The sequence below is a fragment of the Sciurus vulgaris genome (genome assembly GCF_902686455.1).
Source record: "Sciurus vulgaris genome assembly, chromosome: 13".
NCBI lineage: Eukaryota > Metazoa > Chordata > Mammalia > Rodentia > Sciuridae > Sciurus > Sciurus vulgaris.
This window is the reverse complement of record NC_136474.1, coordinates 70,425,850-70,447,940: the sequence shown is the minus strand read 5'-3', so window position 1 is coordinate 70,447,940 and position 22,091 is coordinate 70,425,850. Positions and strand designations below refer to the sequence as shown.

The following is a 22,091-nucleotide window of genomic DNA, read 5'->3' as shown; positions in this document are numbered from 1 at the left end:
GGAAATTCCCCAATTTTAGTGTTTAAAAAAATGTCCCTAGCCTGAATTTTGTCATAAGCAAATATAGTAAAATACCACTGTAATTAAAATACTTCCAAATCCACTTGTGAAAGAAAACCAGGACACTAAAACGTGATAAAAATAGAACCTCACTTTGCTCCATTGCCCTCCCAAAGGCTAACCAACACAATTGCCACCTTATTAACTGCTCTGTGATAAGAAAAGATGAGCTGACTGCAAACTAGTAATGGCAGTACAATGATAATGGTGACTTTCTGCTAGACTTACCTAGCATGCTATGGTTCTCAGGGCACTTAAAGTTTCTTGTCTGAGCCCCAAGTTCTCCATATTTCCATAAGAAAACAAAGGAAGTAGAGAGGTGTGCACCGATTGACAGTTAAGGAAAACATAGTCACATCTGAGTCTGAATTATCCTGTTGCCATCACAAAAGTCAGTGGCAGGTCCGGGGCTAGGACTGGTCTGTACCTTGAGGTCTACGTCTACTACAGCTCATGGCTTCTGGCAGTTCAAGTCACCCAACACAGGGTTGAGTCTACCCCAATGACTTATTGTGTGAACCTAGGATTACTGAAAAGACTTGGCCTTTCTTATTACATTCAACAGAAATAATAAAGTCACTAAAGAATTTATCACTCAAGTTAGCTTGAATGTCAATGAACTGGGAATGAAAAATAAAGAAAACTATAAGAAACCTAGAAATGGATTCCAGATTGTTACCTGCCTATCAGGGTTTGTGATGCTGGCCAGTGTTATCTCAACAAATGGGGCCACAGATACTCATTTTTCCTCCTCCCAGAGCCACACATGTTTTCTGGAGATCTTTTTAGGAACCCTCTATGGTATAGCCTTTATAAAGGATCATCAACAACATTATTACTTGTACCTCCTCACCAAGGTGGCTTGAATGCTGATGTCTTGAAACCCCAGTAGGTTCTTATGACTTCCAGCATTGGCAGGCACTTCTAGAACCTCTAGTGGAGAACGGCCTTATTTATAGTCTTGTTATCATGAGAAGGAGATGTGATATTTATTAGAAGTTCCCTCACATAGGGTAGTTGATAAATCAACTAATTCCTGCTCCATGATTGATGTTTAAATTCCCACCCAGAATTTCCCCCACAGGAAATTTTGAACACTATAATTTTTCTTGATTGAGCCCATGGTGTGTGTTCCCAGATCACATATTGGAGCTTTTGGGAAGTAAATGCCATCTAAGGACTACCTCAAGGACATTTTATCAAGAGGAGGCCCACATGTCTGGTTTCTGTCAATGGGATATGAGTGGAAGTGATGGATGTCAATTGTGGGCCACAGTTGATGGGAAATGGCATGCTATCTTCACTTTCTCCTTCCCAATCAACCACTTGGATGCAGATGATCTAACATAAAATGCATTGGCTTTAGAAGACAGTGGAGTCAGATAGGAGCCAGGTGGGTTTCTGAATCACCATTTGGATAAATACCCATTTGGACCTCATTTGAGGGATAAAAGATACCTTTAGTGAAACCATCAAGGTTTGGCTATATCTGTTATAAGATATTGTATTAAGATCCCAATGAAAAGAGACCCGCTAGTATGACCAGTCCTAATCCCCTGCCATCTTGGAGACTATTGCCTTCCTTGCTCTCCGGTACCAGCTTGCCCATTCTGAGCAGCTTCTTTTTAGTGCTCTGGGTAGGTACAGAGCAGCTGATCTGCTTGTCAAACAACCAATAAATCCTTGCTTGGCAATAGAGTAGTTTTCATCAGAAAGTGACCTTAAGATAACATTTACATTGCTGAAGAAGTCATTCTAAAACTGAACTAGTAGCATTCCAACTCAGGCCCTCCTGGTGACATGAAACAGGAAAACTAATGAAGTGTGGAGATTATTAATGACTTTATCTTTCCTCTCCCATCCCCTCTCCTTTTTCAAACTTGCAATTATGTTCAGCAGTGTCAGATCTGTTCATCTATTTTTGACATATAAATAGAACCTCTCCCTTTGGAATTTTGCAGAGGAAATAGCCATGTGATCATGCTAGCTCATGTTTGAAGGCAACCAGAATTGAGATGGGAGGACACTGACACAGGAGAAAGAAGATCTTCATAGAATTCCTACCTGCTCAGGTCAACCACTGCTCCTCAGTGGCACCAGTGACCTCAGAGAGGAAAATAATTGTCGTTTTTCACAGTATCATTATTGGTGATAACAGTTAGTTTAGGAGACACAATCACAGCAATAAGTTCTAGAACATACTCACAATTTCCTCAGTCACAGTAGTTGTGTGAACTTCTATTTGTCTTCAAGTAGTAAGCAGTTTATTGTCCTGTAAAAACAGTGCAGGTCAGAAACACAGGAGCATTTAAATTGCTTTTTAAAAGATTTAATAACATTTTTTCTTTTTTAAAATGCTAAAAACACAGATTAAGAAATAGGACATACGATTCCTTTATTATTCCACCATCCAGGTATAGCTACCAATAACCCACGAGACACTTAGATTGTTTCATGAAAAAAGAAAAAGAAAAAAAATTGGTTTTAGTTTACAAAACAAGGATCACACTTCACACACTCTTTGTGATTTTCTTGTCTTGTTGCATAAGATATTATGAATACCTTTTGATAATAAACAGGCGTAACTGTGGTAGATGGTGCCTAAGATGGTTCCCAATGACTCCTGCCTCCTCTGGTCTCATCATTGTGTGATTGTGCAATTCATTCCCACTGAGTGTTGGTTGGACCTCTGATGTCTCACCAACAGAACAGGGCAAACATGTTGAGATGTCATCTCTGAGATTAGGTGATAAAGACATTGTCTTCAGTTTACCCTCTCTGACCTGCTTGCTGTGAAGAAGCCATCTGCCATGTCATGAACAGCCCTATAGAAGTGCCCATGTGGCAAGGAACTGAGGGACACCTCTGAGCCACACCCTGGGAGGATTTAAACCTGCCCAACCACTCGAGTGAGCTTGAGAGTGGATCCTGTCCACGCAAGCCTAGAGAGGACTGTGGTCCCAGCAGACTCCTTCATTGCTGTCTTGTGAGGAAACCAAGTCAGACCCAGGTAAGCTGTGCCCAAGTCCCTGACCTGGGGTAACTGTGACATATGTTTATTGTTTTAAGTCATTATTTTTTAGGGCAATGCAGATAAATAGTATGATCCACATATTTTTAGTAGCTGTTTAGTATTCTAATGTAAGACTGTATCAAAATTTACTCAATCTTTTATTGCTGCACATTTTGGCTATTTTATTTGTTTTCCTATTATAAATGAGGCTGCAGTGAATATCATTGTAGCTAAATCTTGGGCAACATTCATCACTTTAAGGATAAATTCCTTGAAGTGGAATAACTGGATTTTAAAGAGTAGGCATCTACTCTTTAAAAATAGGCTTTTAAAAATAGGCTATTTCTCAATTGCTTTCTGGTAGAATTGTACCCATTTACACTCCCTATGACTACAGTTTGGAGTGTATTTTTGGTGAATTCTAACCACTGCTCTTTGAGCTGTGTTTCCATGCAAACCAATTAGAAACAAAAACAAAACCCAAAACAAAACCAAAGAATAAAAACAGGTTGAATCTTTAAAATTACTAATTTGATGCTGAGTTTATTCCAAATACCATTGTTGTAAAATCAGTTCAATGAATCTAACCACTCTAAAATTGTTATTGTTATCTTTCAGTACATACTGAAGCTCTGAAAATGCAATGATGTTTACAGTCTCCCAAAACTTTGAAAGAGAAAGCAAAAATCTTGAAGGTGAAGTCAACATACAACAGGCTCTTTGAAAGTCCTAAGTTTATTTAAGTCACACAAAGGGTTGTCAATAAATTCAACTTTCATGTTACCAGGCTCGGGCAACTGAATTCAAAGAATATTTTTTTTGGAAGCATTTTGTATACATAGAAACCAACACCATTTCCAAATTGCAACCCCCATTGTTGGGGAAGAATAAATGTTTTAATGAATGTTATATATTTTAACAGGCTCTGAGCCCTGCTGTTGGCTTAAGCTAAGGGTGCAATTTCGGGCATCTAAATAAGTAACTAAATGAGGAAAAAATCCATGTTAATTGCAGTAATTTGCAGGACTTTCAAATTCTTAATTAAGAAATAAAATAGGATTCATTAACCATGCCCACTGTAGATGGCTCACATAGATCACCATTATGACCAAACACGAGACCCAAAGTCATTGAAATAAATGAAATCACAGAGATCACTGGTGCATTATTGGCCAGGATGTATAGGCACGAGGGAGGAGTGAGAGCCACACAAAGTTCCTATCCTCCATAAGTAGTCCTCTTCCTGGCATACTCCAAAACATTTCCCCTGGACTGGGAGTCCTACTCCTCGCTCTTAATCTTTGGGATGGGTTCTTCCTTTCAGCTCACACAAACTTCTCCCAGCCTATCTGGCAACACCATCAATTTTCCTCCAACCAGCTCCAGGTGGTTTGGGTGCCTGGATTTCAGGTGTCTGCCTGCCTCATTCTCTTGGTAAGTATTAATAGTCTTCTACAGAGGAGGGAGGAAGAGAAGAACTTTGTTTATAACTAGAAGTACTCTGACTCATGCTGCATTTTGAAAGTTAAGCATTGTACTACTGGGAGAGCTTTTAATTTATCACTTAAAAAATCACTTTTGACCAGGACATCCGCTTAGCCTGACAGGACACTAGACACTACCTGGTACTGTTCTGGCAAACCAGGATGCTTGGTACCCTAATGAAAACCCACATAGACCACCAGGGCAGTGGGTAGATGGGGGTAAGCACAGGTTTTATGCAAGTATAAGAGGGAGCTTTGGTGATGTGAACCAAGGGGATAATATTAGTGTGACTGAAAGAAAAATCACAGCTGTATCCATTTATGGGGAGAGATGGCTGGTCATTGTGCTTCTGGAGAGAACACTAACACAGACTGGGACGTGCATCTCTTTCCTGCAGTTCTACTCATTTAATAGTGATGTCCAGGCAGGTATGGACACTCCATGGAGACAGGTCTGGGCTGGTATGGATGGCCAACTGTGGTCAGCTTCGGAGTGAGAAATATACATAGCATGAGCAATTTGAAGATTTCTAGATGACTCAATACAAAGGAAGAATAGAAAGGAAGATTCCCCACTCATGATCTCTAAAAAGAATAAGGAGTCTTGCCTGGGGTTAGACATTAAAGTGTTTTGAGCAGGAAGGACAGTTTTTTTTTTTTAATCTTCATATATTTTTTTTTTATTGTAAACAAATGGGATACATGTTGTTTCTCTGTACATGGAGTAAAGGCATACCGTTTGTGTAATCATAAATTTACATAGGGTAATGTTGTTTGATTCATTCTGTTATTTTTTTCCCTTCCTCCCACCCCTCCCACCCCTCTTTTCCCTCTATACAGTCTTTCCTTCCTCCATTCTTGCCCCCCTCCCTAACCCTAACTCTAACCCTAACACTAACCCCCCCCCCCCATTATGTATCATCATCCACTTATCAGCGAGATCATTCATCCTTTGGTTTTTTGAGATTGGCTTATCTCACTTAGCATGATATTCTCCAATTTCATTCATTTGCCTGCAAATGCCATAATTTTATCATACTTTATGGCTGAGTAATATTCCATTGCATATATATACCACAGTTTCTTTATCCATTCATCAATTGAAGGGCATCTAGGTTGGTTCCACAATCTGGCTATTGTGAATTGAGCAGCTATGAACATTGATGTGGCTGTATCTCTGTAGTATGCTGATTTTAAGTCCTTTGGGTATAGGCCAAGGAGTGGGATAGCTGGGTCAAATGGTAGTTCCATTCCAAGTTTTCTAAGGAATCTCTACACTGCTTTCCAGAGTGGCTGCACTAATTTGAAGCCCCACCAGCAATGTATGAGTGTACCTTTCTCCCCACATCCTCGCCAACACCTGTTGTTGCTTGTATTCTTGATAATCGCCATTCTAATTGGTGTGAGGTGGAATCTTAGGGTGGTTTTGATTTGCCTTTCTCTTATTACTAGAGATGGGGAACATTTTTTCATATGTTTGTTGATTGTTTGTAGATCTTCTGTGAAGTGTCTATTCATTTCCTTAGCCCATTTGTCGATTGGGTTATTTGTATTCTTGGTGTAGAGTTTTTTGAGTTCTTTATAGATTCTGGAGATTAGTGCTCTATCTGAAGTATGATTGGCAAAGATTTTCTCCCACTCCGTAGGCTCTTTCTTCGCATTGCTGTTAGTTTCCTTTGCTGAGAGAAAGCTTTTTAGTTTGAATCTATCCCAGTTATTGATTCTTGCTTTTATTTCTTGTGCTATGGGAGTCCTGTTGAGGAAGTCTGGTCCTAAGCCGACATGTTGAAGATCTGGACCTACTTTTTCTTCTATAATCTGCAGGGTCTCTGGTCTGATTCTGAGGTCCTTAATCCATTTTGAGTTTAGTTTCATGCACGGTGAGAGATATGGGTTTAGTGTCATTCTGTTGCATATGAATTTCCAGTTTTCCCAGCACCATTTGTTGAAGAGGCTATCTTTTCTCCATTGCATATTTTTGGCCCCTTTGTCTAGTATGAGAAAATTGTATTTATTTGGTTTTGTGTCCGTGTCCTCTATTCTGTACCATTGATCTACCTGTCTATTTTGGTACCAATACCATGCCGTTTTTGTTACTATTTCTTTGTAGTATAGTTGAAGTTCTGGTACTGCAATACCCCCAGCTTCATTTTTCCTGCGAAGGATTGCTTAACTATTCTGAGTTTCTTATTCTTCCAGATGAATTTCACGATTGCTTGCTCTATTTCTGTAAGGTATGTCATTGGGATTTTAATTGGAATTGCATTGAATCTGTATAGAACTTTTGGTAGTATGGCCATTTTGACAATATTAATTCTTCCTATCCAAGAACATGGGAGATCTTTCCATCTTCTAAGGTTTTCTTTAATTTCTTTCTTTAGTGTTGTATAGTTCTCATTGTAGAGGTCTTTCACCTCTTTTGTTAGATTGATTCCCAAGTATTTTATTTTTTTTGAAGCTATTGTGAATGGGGTAGTTTTCCTAATTTTTCTTTCCAAAGATTCATCACTTATGTATAAAAATGCATTAGATTTATGAGCATTGATCTTATATCCTGTTACTTTACTGAATTCACTTATGAGTTCTAAAAGTTTTCTGGTGCAATTTCCTGGTTCCTCTAAATATATAATCATATCATCAGCAAATAGGGATAGTTTGAGTTCTTTTCCTATTCGTATCCCTTTAATTTCTTTGGTCTGTCTAATTGCTCTGGCTAGAGTTTCAAGGACGATATTGAATAGAAGTGGTGAAAGGGGGCATCCCTGCCTTGTTCCAGTTTTTAGGGAGAATGCTTTCAGTTTTTCACCATTTAGAATGATGTTAGCCATGGGCTTAGCATAGATGGCCTTTACAATGTTAAGGAATGTTCCCACTATCCCTATTTTTTCTAGTGTTTTGAGCATGAAGGGGTGCTGTATTTGTTTTGTTTTTTAGTGTTGCCTACAGAGCCAAGGAAAATCAGAAGTGAACATGTGTACCTTTCAAATGCCTATTACATTCCTATAAGAAATCCTGGCAGTAGTCTGGGATAGTCTTCTTCTTCTTAGGGGATTTAAGGTATAGACTCCTTGCGGCAAAGCCTCCCTTCCTTTTGAATGGGAACGGAGAGAGAAACCTACTCTGGTAGCTCTACTGACTGAGCGAGGCTGAGCCTTACTTGGGGAGACCTTTCCCCATGCTGAAGGCACCCTTGGAACTCACAAGGGTCCCACAAGGGTCCGTGTCTCACAGTGTTCTAGTTCTCACAGAATCTGCCTCCCTGACTGTATCTGGACAGAGTCCAGTCTGTTGTAGGACTCAAGGGCTTGCAGCTGTAGCTTATAGACTATCTATATTTCTTACCAAAATGGGGTAGAAAAATCATTCTGCCTTCAATTCCATGAAGATATACAATGAAAAAGATAAGGAGTTTAGAGGCCCTGAATGCAGTTATGGCTCTACTATTTTATTTAAGAATTGCTTACTCATTCTTTTATATATTTATTTCATTTAACAAATATTTATAAAGGACCTTCTCTCTTCTAATACAGAATTGGGTGCTGGATATTCACAGGGACCATCAGGGGTGGCCCGTTCTTTAAAAGGGGCTTCTGATTTTATGGTGGCTGTTAAGACAGCCCTGCCCTCTTCCTCTGAACCCATTCCAAAACAACAAGGAACATGCGAAACAGGAACACAAGCCTAACCTTTGTTGGGGAAAGGTTTCCTAAAGCAGGAAAGTTCCAACCCAGAGCAGATAAATACTGAAGGCTACGTGCTAACAAAGACCTCAAGCAAAGCTGGTTTGTGAATGGGGGCACAGGAGCCACTGTCTTTTGGAAACAACGGGTCAAGGTGAATGGGCTGCTAGAAGAGCATCCCAGGGGCAGGGGCTGCGTGGCTCCATTAAGAACAGGGAGGGTGGAATAAGCAGGAAAACACCCAGACATGCCAGCCAAGCATGTGTGTTGGAAAAGAAGACCACAGGAGACAGGTTCCACACAACTCAGTCTTTTGACTGCCAATCTCTTCTTCTTCTCTCTCTCTCTCTCTCTCTCTCTTTTTTTTTTTCCTGGAAAGAAGGGAAGGCTAAATCAACATGTGCATAGACACACACACACAACCCTGTGCTGGGGGTGAAACCCTGTGAACAAGAGAAAGTTCACTGAATGCTGTCATAGGCTGAGAGCCTTCATAAACTTTTCCAAACTACCCAGTCAAGAAAGAGCTTATCTCAATCAAATAGGAGCCAAAGTAAAAAAGAAACCATCCAGGGAGTTCTATAAACATACTCCAAGAGTATGATTAGAGAAAACAAATAGATACAGAACATACACCAAATTGTGCCATCAAACAACAGGGAACTATGCCAAGCAAATTACCATAGAACCAATTAGAAAATTAACAATGAACGAAGCTAAGGAAATAATTAATAATGTTAAGAGAGAACCGGTGGGGTGGGAGAACATCGTTGCTAGCTAATTTTCTGTCAGAAGATTAATATCCAGACTAATAAAGAACTCAAAAACTTAAAAAAATGCAATTAATAATGAGCCAATGAACTAAACAGACACTTCTCAAAAGAAGAAATACAAACGGTCCACACATATGTGGGAAGGATGTTCAACCTCATTAGCAACTAGGGAAATGAGAACCAAAACCACCCTGAGATTTCATCTCACTCGAGTCAGAATGGTAGGCTGGCGAGGATGTGCAGGAAAAGGAACACTTTTACACTGCTTTTGGAATCGTAGCTTAGTACAACCACTGTGGAAAGCAGTATGAAGTTTCCTCAAAAGAGTAGGCATGGAACCACCATATGACCCAGCTCTGTCACTCCTCAGTATTTATCCTGAAGCACTAAAGTCATCATACTATAGTGACATGTGCAAGTCACAATAGACAAATTGTGGAACCAACCTAGGTGTCCATCAGGGGATGAATAAAGAAAATGTAGTATGTATACACAACAGAGTTTTATTCAGCCATACGGAAAAATAAAACTTTAACAACTCTAAGACTTCATCTTACTCCAATTAGAATGTCTATTATCAAGAACACAAACAGTAATAGATGTTGGCGTGGATGTGGGGAAAAGGGCACACTTTTACATTGTTGGTAGAGTTGCAAATTGGTGCAGTCACTCTGGAAAGCAGTGTGGAGAATCCTTAGAAAACTTGGAATGGGCCTACCTTTTGACCCAGTTATCCCACTCATTGATTTATATCTAAAGGACTTAAAATTAGCATACTACAGTAATGTAGCCACATCAATGTTTATAGCAGCTCAATTCATAATAGCTAGGTTGTGGAACCAACCTAGATGCCCTTCAACAGATGAATGGATAAAGAAGCTGTGATATATACACAATGGAATATTATTCACCCATAAAAAGAATAATATTATGGCATTTGCAGAGAAATGGATGGAATTGGAGAAAATCAAGCTAAGTGAAATAAACCAATCCCCAGAAACCAAAGGTTGAATGTTTTCCCTGATAAGTGTATGATGATATATAATGGGGGTGGGAGGGTAGACGGTGAGAGAAGAATGAAGGAACTTTAGATTACATAGAGGGAAATGGGGGGTATGAAAAATGGTGGAATGAGACAGACATCATTACCCTATGTACATGAATGATTACATGAATGGTGTGAATCTACATTGTGTACAACCATAGAAACAAAATGATGTACCCCATTTCTGTACAATGAATCAAAACGTAGTCTGTAAAAATAAAAATAAATAAATAAATAAAAGAAAAGTTAAACTATGTCATTTGCAGGAAAATAAATGGACTTGAGATTATTATGTTAAGTGAAATAAGTCAAAGGTGAGGATTAGGGTTAGGTTTAGGGTTTGGTATGTTTTCTCTCATATGCGGAAGCTAGAGATGAAAAAGGAAAAGAAAGGTATGATAGGGTGTTGATCTCATGAAAAGCAAAGGGAGATCAGCAGAAGAGAGGACAGGGACCAGAAGGCGGGAGGCGGGAGGAAGGGGGACCTTCTGGGGATGATATTGTTATACTGTGTGCATGTATGAATATGTAACAACAAATGCCATCAGTATGTACAACTGTAATGACCAATAAAAAATATGGTACCTCAAACCAAACCAAACAAAAACTCTTAATGATGTAAATCAATAATAAAAATGAAAGCTCCAGGAAGAAATGTCAAGACAACTGAGAGACAAAACAATGAGCTGGCAGAGAGAACTCAGAAGAAAAGCAGAGGAGAAACAAAGGGCATCCCAAAAGTTAGGAACTGATCAGAGGGTCCAAGAAGATGCACAGACCCTGCTCAACATACAAAAACAGGCGTAAGAACAGGATGGATGAAGAGGCTAAGACACAGTGGTAATGCATAGTTAAAAAGGCTCAAGAAAGAATGTGATTGACATGGAAGATAAATGGATCCAAAGGGTCTATGTGTTGGAGTCAATGCAGAACTTGAGGAAGGGTACTGAAAAAAATAGAACAGAAAATGTATTAGAAAGAATATGGTAAAAATTTCCCCAGAAACAAAGTATTTAAGTCTACAAAGAAAACAAAGGACAGAGTAACAAGAAATAAAATATAAACTGTCTCAAGAAAAATGGATATAGAAATATCCATCCCAATGTTGAAGAAATCCTCTTGCCATTTGAACAAAAAGCCCCAACACAAGTGAAACCAAGTACAAAATTTATTCTGAAGGCGGAAAATTAGATAGGTTTCACAGCTTCCCACAGCAACCTCATGAAGAATTAAATAATATTTTTATGCTCTAATTATTGCTCAGGTACATATGCTACATGAAAACACCTTCTACTCAGCAGACATGGATCTTGTCTGGAAATAAACCAGAGGTTGAACTTCAACCAGACAGTAGAAAAATGGAGAAACTATGGCAGAAGGACTGGTGGTGAATTTTTAATGAATTTAATGGATGATTATGTCAAACAAATGAACAAACGAACTGGAGGCAATTATGGTGGAAAAAACAATGTACATATTAATGAGCCACCATAACATTAAAAACACTAAAACTAACAGAATTTTAAAAGGGAGGGGAGAGAGAAGGTGACAAGTAGTCAATGATCAAAAGTTACTGTGTAAGGGTAATGAATCAAGTAATAGAAATCTACATGAAAAAGTATTAATAAAAATGAGCAGAAACATCATTATTGTTATGGTTTGGATGTGAGTCTCCCTTAAAAGCTCATGTGTGAGACAACACAAGAAGGTTCAGAGGACAAGTGATTGGGTTAGGAGAGCCTTAGTTCAATTAGTGAATTAATCCCCTGATGGGATTAACTGAGTGGTAACTGAAGGTGGGTAGGGTGTGGCTGGAGGAGGTGAGTCATTGGGGGTGTGCCTTTGGGGCATATATTTTGTACCTGGTGAGTGGACTCTTTCTGCTTTCTGCTTATCATGTGAGCTGTTTCCCTCTGCCACACTGTTCTGTCATGATGTTCAGCCTCACCTTGAGCCCCAAGGAATGGAGGGTACTGTCTATGGACTGAGAGCTCAGAAACTGTGAGCTTCCCCAATTAAACTTTTTCCTCCCCTATAATTGTTCTGGTTGGGTCTTTTAGTCACAGCAGTGAAAAAGCTGACTAAAGTTATCATCATCATCATTGCCATAAATTAAAATTGAATATGGAAGGAATGTAAGAGGCTGAAAAAGAGGAAATAAACAAATTTCATCATCTTGCAGAGCTGACGGTCAATAGCTGAGGGAATAGACACATTTTATAGTACCATAAAGATAACCAATGAAAGAATAAAAATATTAAAACCTTTTGAGATATCTCTATGAAGCCATATGCAAACTACATTGATGTAAAACCACAGACCGTAAGTAAAAGATAAAAAAAGAAGCAATAGAAGCAGAAAATAAATGATGTTAAGACAAATAACAAGCATATCCATGTTATCAAAAAAAAAGGTAAAAATGTATCAGTCAAAATAAATTCTCAGTTTAAATTACAAAGTAAAAATCAATTAGACGCTGTGAGCAGGAGAGTATTAACTGACAAAATGACTAGAAGATTGAAAATTAATAAAAAATGGACTAAGGCCAGAAAAGACCAGAAATAGTCAACTAAGCAAAAAACAAAACATAACAAAATGAAAACAAAAACTTAGAGATCCTAATTTTAATATCAGAAATGTATCAGACAAGGTTGAATTCAACATATAAAACAGTAAACGGCACAAAGATGAGGATTTTCTTGCAACTTACAACAACGCTTCTGAGCATTATGAATATTTATGCACCCCGAAACATAGCAGCAACATTTATTAAACTAAAAGGAAAAGGCAGAAAAATAAAAATAGAAAGGGAATAATGACATTTCTTTAAAGAATTCTGAATGCTTGTGGAGTCACATTGCATTTCACTTGCAGGTCATCCTTACTTTTCAACTCCCTGCATTTGTAACAACAGCTTTAAGAAAATTCTGACCGTGTCTCTCTTCCTGTCCATGGTGCCACAGCTCCCCAGACCTACTGCATGAATCCAAGTTCCTCCACGCTCTGGCCCTGCCTAGCGCTCCAGCCACCTCCCTCTCCTCATGTGTACACTCTATTCCCCCAAACTAGGGGCTCTTTTCTCCATACTGCCTGTGTTTGCCAGGTCCTGTGGTGGTTCCTTTCTCTGGGCACTTGTTATCCCTTCAGATAGCAGGTGAACATTTCTCTGGGACACCTTTACCTCCATCCCTGACTATGCACATGACATGATTAATAGGTGCTCAAAGCACAGAACTATCCCAGCTGTATCTAACCCAGCAGTTCAGGATAGAGGCCACAGAGATGCCTTTACCCCATCTCTTTCTTCATTCCCTACATGCAGTTGGGTTCTAAGGCCTGCCAACTCTTCCCTGTTATTCTTCATTTCCTCTGCGACACTTGACCCCAAGCATCTCTGAGCATCTGTATTTTGCTACCAGTCTTGCCTGGGGATACAGCATGGTGTCCCTGCATCCATCTACCAGCTGGTTGAGCCAGCTGCTTTGCTCCAAGGTCTCCAATGGGTTCCCTTTCCTTTACAATCGGTTTCTTCGTCTGATATTGAGAATTCCTGCAACCTGGACATGATGCCCTTTCTGAAGTGAGTCGTGGTCACTGACCACGCCATGCATGTACATCACCTCTGTGGTCGTTCTGACCTGCTTCTTAGTTACCTTCCTCACGTCCTCCTCCCTTTCTCTATGCACCTCTCCAGATCCTGCTTCAAGATCAGGGGCAACCCTTCTGGCTCCTCAGTCCACAGATCTCTACTTTGAACTCTTCTGATGTTTATTATAATCATCTCAGTTTGACTTTTATCTTGATTCTCATTGTGACTTTTACTTTATTTGTACATGTTTCATTTCCTCAGATAGACAATTAGCGTCAGAGGTCATCTCTTGTGCTTCTTCTACATTATTCTTGACATCTTACAGGGGGCTGAGAATATAGTAGGTACTTAGCAATTATGTATGATTTTTAGAAATATAGAATCCATTGTTTCTGTCTCTGTCGTTTAGCAGGATGCCAGCTTACCTGAGTCCTGAGCCTTAAACTGACTCCTCTTTTTTCCTTGGTTAGAATGACCCCAATTTCTAACTGTCATCTCATAAGTATTCACCTGCCCTAATTAAATACAATGGAAGTGCTTTATATTGTAAAAACTGCTTCCTCTCCGTGGGCTCAGTGGACCCTCACATCATGCTGTGCTCTATACAATGTGGAGTGTCAACTCCTTTACAAATGAGGAAATAAAGTCCAGAGCGCAAGACCACCCAGCATGCCCCTGGCAAAAGTGGGCCAAACCTCTCAGCTCCTGCTTCCAGTCCAGTATTCTTCACAGCGGAGAAAACTGCTTTACTTGCTCAAGTTTCTAGAGCTTCTCTCTGAAAGTAGGAATATGTATTTTTAAAGCATCAATTTTTGCTCACATTTCTCTTCATTTTGCTTTGATCTCTCCTTGCTGGCGAAGACATTGCCTTCTTCCCTGATGGCCAGCATCCTTTTCTTTTCTGAATGATGGCCTCACTCCTTCCTCTTTTGGTTCTCTTTGCTGGAGTTCCCACTTAGCCCTGCTACCCCCTGGAGAACCGTTCTGGCTTAATGCCTCCTGCATCCTTTCAAATTGTTCTCGCTCCTCCAATCTGGGTCTCCTGCAGGGCTGGCCTCCTCAGCTAATGAAGAGCCTCTAACTGCAGGCACTGCTCTGACCAAGTGTCCTGATCCCGCTGGGAGCGCGGGTGGAGGCTAGGGGTCAGGGCTTCGAAGTCCCTCTTTCAAGCTCTGCAGAGGTGGACAGAGGCTCTGCTAGCACAGCTCTGGTGAGCCCTGGAACTGACTGGTGCCTGATTTTGTTTTGGCTGACCCTCCCTACCCCTATCCCTAGCACCCTCTTCAAGTTGATTCCATTTCTCTTCTTCTGGGAGAGCTCATTTGTAGAGTGTCTTTTGTTCTGTAAATGGTTCTGTGCTCTCACTTTATAATTTGTGTGCAGGGGAGGGTGGGGTAAGGGAGAGTAACATTTCTAACCCAGTCTGAGTATGACCAACTTTATATTAAATGCTTTGGAAGGTGGCTGAGGCCCTCAGGTAAAGTGAGATTTTCATCGTCTCAATCATGGCAGTGGACACCTATTATTTTTATCCCCTCCTTTCCCACCAGTTGAGAAGGGGACCAGGTAACCCAGCCTGAGTGCAGCCTAGAACTTCACCTCCCTGGCTATCAGATTGGCCAGAGAGATTAGCACATGACCCAAGTTAGGCCAGTCAGTTCCTGTCTTGGTGTTGCACAGAGGAAGCCAACTTTCCTTTCTGGCTATTGAACTGTTAGGATATCAGTCAGTTGGGGCTGCTGCCAGATTCTCAACAGCAGTCCATTTGAAGAAATGACATAACATCCACAGGGAAGCATGAGTGGGGGCCGAGGGAGGGGTGGTGTTCATACTCCCGATTCTGAACATCTCCTAGATGTTCAGGAGCTGGGCTCCATGAGCCTATAAATCACCTTTTACTGCTTAAGCCAGTTTGGTTTGTTAATTGCAACCAAGAGAGTCCTGGCTAATATAATCCCTTCTGTCAGTGACTTCTATCACCAGTCCCAGCTGCCCTTGTACTGTCCCCTAACTACCCGAGACCAGGTGTCCTTACACAGCAGCACTGTGGGTTTCTTGAGGATCGATTCCTGCCTACTCTGAACCCTGAAAATCCCACCCCCACATGGATATTCTCCCATTGTCAGAAGATGAGGCATAAAATGTATGTGTCCCTACCAGAATCAGGGCTCCGAGGGCAGGGGTCTCTGCCTCCTTTGTTCATGATGTGCCCATCTGTCTAGCTGGGGCTGGGCACAGTAGGCATATGATGAATATTTGCTAAATGGGAGAATCAGCAAGTTAGGCCATGGGTTCATTTATAGAACCACACAGTGGGCTCGTCCACCTCTCTTTTTCTGCTTCAACATCTCCAGCCACTGATCACCACATCCCGAATTGAACCCCCTCTTTTCTCCAAGCTCAGTCTACCTGTCTAGCTTTGCCTCTGGCAATTCCATTCCTTATTCAAAGAGCCTACTCTTGTGCTAGATTACATCACCCCACTGTGGTCTATTTCTGCAGCCTGTGTGCCCTGGCATGCCAATTCCATCCATCTAGGCTGCATGTCCTCTCTGCATTCTATAGTCCCACGTCTTGAATGCATGCCTCCAGGCCCAGCTCAGATGGACCTCATACCTTATCCCTCTTGTTGAAAGAATCTCATGCTCTGCTGAGACTTCAGAGCACAGAGCCTCTCTAACTCATGCCAACATGAGTTTCTGGTGCATGTGCCACCCCTCCTTCAGTGACCTGCAGGCTCCCTGGGTGAGGTCTCCCATCTTTCTTTGCCCATCACCTTTCCCTATGCCCTTCTTCTCTCCATCACCCACCACTGCACTTCCCTGCCAACTTGAATCAGCAGAGACTCACACAAAATGGATACAGTAATACTTAAGCAAATCTGTGCCAATCAGTGTAAAACAGCAAGCTCTGACCTGACTGGGACAAGCACATGGAATGGAGCTGTGTGGCTTATCTGCCAACTGGAATAATCATATCACAGAAGTTACAGGCCTATAGCTGACAAAATAAATACATGCTTAGCCCAATGCTAGACACACAAAGTGCTCAAGATGTAAATGTTCGTTACTGTTGGGGGGGCACCTAGGAGGTCAGGAAAACACTTTTTCCATTTCTCACTCAGTGGAGGTCTGTCCTATTTGCAACACGAGTTTTCTCCATGTCATACTCAGCAATGTGGCTCCCACACATCTGTCCCCTTTGAGAGTTCTTCGGTCTGGTTGCCTCTTTACAAGCCAGGCTGCCAGTTATTCTTCACTTGGAGTGACCCCTGGCACTGGGGCCCCACCTTAAGGGGAGTATTTCCTAGGCCAGTAGGCATCTGACTGACCAGCCTGTGGGCTGACTGTCCCAGGCAGGCTTTTATGGTTCTCCTGAAGTACAGCACCAAGGAAAGGAGGTTGGAAGGAAGAAAAGGAGGGGAGAGGGAAAAAGGAAGAAGAACAAGTCAGAGTGAGGCGTCTGGCCCAGATTTAGCCCCTGTATGTTCTGCCACGAGATGCCAGGGAAGGCCATGGTCTGTGATGGACTCTGCCCATGCCCATTCAGTGCCCTGCCATGGGTCTCAGAGAGATGAGACAAAAATGAGAGGCAAAGCCAGCCTGGCTGCTTTCATGCAACCCCTTTGCCACCAGAGCTGTCAAAAATGCAGCTCTGTGGAGCTGATTTGGGCTCTCTTTTATTTTCCCCTCTGCATGGATTTGATGCACGGATGCAGTTGCTTTGGCAGCTACATCTCTCTTACTAAAAGCCTCCAATACAGCCAAGGGTTACCATGGACTGCCACTCTGCAACAGAGATTGCTTTCTCTTTATCCCTCCTTCCGTTTCTGCATTCATCTGTCTGTCTTGAGGCCTCCTCTGCTTGTCTCACTCTTTGTGTCTGTTTTCTCCCTTGAGCTGGTACCTGTGTGATCGCCCTCTTTCCTCTTTCTGCCATTTCTCTCTCCTTTCATTGTCCGTTTCTCATTCTGATTCTCAGCTCTTCCCTGCTACTCTCCTCCCTGCGTGCATTCTGGCTTTCCTCCGGCTCCATCTCACCGCCACGGTGCTGCCTCGGTGAGAAGGGGACAATCTATCTGTCAGAGACAGGCTCCGCCAACCTCGACCACCTCTCTCCCGCTGCTGGCAATTATCTGGAGGTTGGCACAGGGCCCGGAAACTGCCGCTTGCACCGCCCCACAGCCCAGGGCCCGCTCCTCCATGCCAGCCCCCTCGGAGGATCACTTGGTGCGGTGCCCAGGATGTGACAACCTGCAAAGGTCACACACACTCTGGAGAAGATGGACTGTTCAGGGAGTGGAATTGACATTGGGCAGATTTGCACACGACCCTCTACCAGACTTCCAGCATTTCCCAGAGGTGAGGAAAGAACAGCAAAAAAGAAAAAAGGAAAAAGGAAAAGAAATCTCACACTGTACCACACCCTTTACACTCACCTTGACATTTGCCATGCATCCTGATTTTTTATTTCATTTTTTGTAAAGAAGTCTTTGGAATCTGCCTTATTTGAAATTTTATAATGAATTCATCCATAAGGCTTCCTTGTAAGTTGATACAATGCCTGGTACCAAACTGGGAGAGGACCTTACATTTATAGGATGCTGTGCAGTTCTGTAAACAGTCATAGCTCTGGTCTGACTCTCTCTCTCTCTGGCTCTCTCTGGCTCTGTCTCAGAAGTTGATGGGATTTTAGAGCTGACATAGGCTTGTGAGGTTATTTATTCCAAACCCTTTGGACTGGAGATGGGAAATATGAGGCTAGGGAGGCTAAGTTGGTAGCCAGGGAAGAAAAGAGTTGAGGGTTTAGGGTACTACAATGTTGTTACTCTGCACCCCACACCTCTGTTGGTAGGTAGAGTGGAATTCTTATTCTGTAACAAAGGAGAAAGTCAGGTAATAAGCAAGAGAAATGATTCTGCCAGTTCACTGAATTATTAGGTGTTAGGATTCTGATTTAAAAAGATGTCCTTCTAACCAGTCAACTAACCTGGCAAACATCCTAGTAATGGAGATATGAGGAGAAAGGTGGGCAGGGATGATCACTCTGGGCTGACTTCAGCCTTTTCAGCAGTACTGAGCGTCAGTGCTGAAGCATGGCCCTATTTGAAAATGCTTGATCATGTTCAGCAGGCGTTTGCCAAGGGCCTGTCATGTGTCCTGGTTCCTTACATGGAGCATGCTGCATCCCAGTCACCATCACATGAGACCTTCACAGACATGGGATTCTGTGGCCAGCTCCCCACTAGCACACCATGTGTTCTGGTGCCACCTCACTCAACACTGGGGAAACCCTGGCCAAAAATGGAAGTATGCAAAAAGAAATGACTGAAAGATTAGAGACTATTCTATACACTTGACTACAACCAGATGAGGCTCGTTTGTGGGTCAAGTGTAAAGCCATAGATGAACAGCCTTGGTCTTTCCCAGGTGGCCTTCAGTCTATTATAATAGCTGCCATTGATTGAGCATCTACAATGCACCTGACACTAGAGGCTTCTAGAAGCTGCCCCCACATTATCTCCCTTAATCCTCACTCCACCCCATGAAACAGCAACATCACTGCCATCTCTTTTCCCGAAGCTTTGGGGGACCAAGGTTGCATGGTGGCTTGGTGAGGGAGCTGAATGTTCCTCACCACTCCACCCAACTATTTCTTGTTCACCTGGTTTACAGGAAACTCAGGTTAGAGGTAGTAAAGGGACAGAGGTTTCACATGATGACTTGGCTCATGCCATAAAAGGATGCAGTGCCACCCTGAGAGTGGTCATGGATGGGACTGTTTATTTGGGGCTAATCCAGCCAGAACACTTCCAAGGCTCGAAAGGCATTCTGTATCAGAACCCATTATAAAAATGGACATTTGTCAGACAATTACCATGAGTGAAACAAAAATTAGTGTATGTTCAGCATGTTTTCTTTTAAAATGGAAGAAATCATCATAATGATGTCAGTGCCAATAACGGAAACCAAATATTGAATGTCTTATAGGTGACAAGCCATTTGCTAAGTGCCTCATTTATATTTTGCAAAACTCTGCAAATTAGGCATGATCCCATTTTTGCCAGAGAGGGAATTTGTATGCAAAGATGTCAAAACAAAACAAAAAAACAAAAACCCCACAGAACCTCTGCAGATTTAAGTGTAGAACTGGGACTCAAATGTCAATCCACCTGCTTTCAAAGCTTTTCCACCACAGGCAGCTCAAGAAATATGTACTATTATTTAGCTTCCCTACTAAATAATTAAAACTTGAGAGTTTTCCCAGTACATAAGAGGGTACATTTCAATCACCTAGAACAGAATGAGGCAGAACATCTTCCTTGACTGTACTCTTCCTTCGCTCCATTGCAAATTGTATATTTCAGAACCCAGACTCCAGTGGATAGTATATACCTCCTGCCTGGCAGCCCCACAATGGAGCCCTAAAGTTGGGGAATTTATGGGCCCTTGTAGATGGTGTGCAGATCCCTCATCTGCTCGTAATGCGAGACACTGGTGCACAGACTCTCTACGGAAACCAGGGCTTGGCTCCAGCAAGTCAGCCAGCTCTAAAAGTCTATGCCTTTGGTCCTGAGGTTTTATTTTCCTTTTCAATGCTATTATGGGGGACAGTTGAAGAAGAAATTCCCTATAGCTCAACAGACTCTAGATTTATGGTGTAGTATGAAAATATTTGCCCTGTGTTTGAAACTGCTGAAGAGGGAAAAAGAAATGTTGTTGTCTATGGATTTATGAAAACAGAAACACTGATTTGTTTTGCTTGGGGTTTGTCACTCTCTTAATGAGAACTTGATGTTTTCTGGGATTTGGAGAAGGCCGGTTTCTTGCAGAAAGACCAGCAGCTGGGAAAATATGAAGTTCTTGTTTTACACTTTCTACTCCACCCTCTGCATTCCTCCCACCCCATCTTCCCTTTTCAGTTCCCACCTGTGTAATCCCAGGCCCTGCATCACCTCTGACTTTCCCAGGAAGGAAAACAATCTAGTGTTAGTTCACAGTAATTATAAAGAGCTGATGGGTTGTACTCTCTTTTTCATTTTTGCCTTTTTAAAAAAATACTGGAGATGAGCAATACTCCCAAGTACATGTTTACTTGCAAATGATGTAATTTTAGGTACTTGTGAAACAAATAAGTCTGGGTGGAATTTGAATGTCTTTGGTTGCCCTTTCATGTCATATCACATAGGCATTGATGGGCTTTGCCTAAATATTAGACTCTGACTATCTACATGGGTTGTTTTAGAACTACCTCTTTGCAGAACCCAAATTATTCTAGACATTTTGATCTCAAAATCTGAGGCTTTCTAGTAGACTTGAGGGATAGAACCCAGGGCTTCATCCCATAAATTAGAAGAAACACTATTAAAAGGAGATTAATTAGTCTGGTGCCACCCAAGGATGTCTAAGAATCCCACTTCTAGCAAGGGAGAAAGAAAGAGAAATGAAATTCTCTTTAATAAATTGCACAGTTATGCACAATCCAGGTGGCTCCTGGAGATGACCTTCTACCTAAGTCCAATGGCCCTCAGTGCAAAGGAGTTAAGTAACTACAAAACACTTTCTCCAGGGCAAGTTCCCCATCACTGCAAACTCTTGGTGGGTCAGCACTTACTTTTGCCCATCTGCTCAGCAACCAAGAGCCACTGTGATTGCAGGATGTCAATCTTGGGAATAAAAAGAAACAGAATGATCTGGACATGGTAGAGTAAAAGAATAGGGGTGAAATGAATGGAAGACAGAGTTGAGCTTTTGGGATCCCCCAAAGATGAGAAATCTTGACTTTAAGTGGCCTTTGTTGAGCATGGAAGGAGTGGAAAGCTGGTAGGAGGAACTGGGTCAGGTGCAAGGCCTGGGATATGAGGAATTGGGAAAGGGTCTGAAAAGTGCCCACTCAGCTGTACCAAATAAGTTAAATAAAGGCAAGTCAAAGCCTGTTCTCTTTCTAGCTAGCTTCCAAGTTACACAGCAAGACCCAGGAGGCAGGAGCCAATAAAATCTAAGACACCCGAGGTCCAAACCTGCTCATTCCAAATGAATGGTAAGTATTTTCTGCAACAAAGCAAAATGGATTTACAAGTATCTCATTAAAACTGCAGGGGAGGAAGAACATGAAAAGTTTCCAGGGAAGGAGGGATGGTAAATGGAGTTAATAGTGCAGAACTCATTAGTACCCATTATTAATAATTTAAAATATATGGAATGTTATTGATATTTTCTTTCTTTAGTGTATAGTCTTTATTGTTGGGTCAAATGAACTTTAATAGGACTCTCATAGTTTTCCTTATAACCAAGACCTCCCAACACTAGGTTTTTACAAGTTAGAGTTTTTACAAAGGAAAATTCTATCATGGAGGAGTTTCAGGAATAGTAAGCAATTTCCCTGAATCACAGATTATGGGCTGTCCCTACCCCCAGGCAGAGTGGCAACCAGTGCATCCATGTCGG

The 22,091-nt window shown here is 41.6% G+C and overlaps 1 protein-coding gene across 2 annotated transcripts in view; it reads right to left on the bottom strand.

The window, feature by feature from the left end:
• The window catches only part of SLC14A2 (solute carrier family 14 member 2), a 435,461-nt gene that overhangs the window by 170,941 nt on the left and 242,429 nt on the right, over positions 1-22,091 (bottom strand). For both annotated transcript variants that reach the window (XM_079109084.1, XM_079109085.1), the window contains one exon: positions 2,267-2,332. The gene's annotated coding sequence lies outside the window, so the exon portion shown is untranslated. The remainder of the gene's footprint in view (positions 1-2,266; positions 2,333-22,091) is intronic.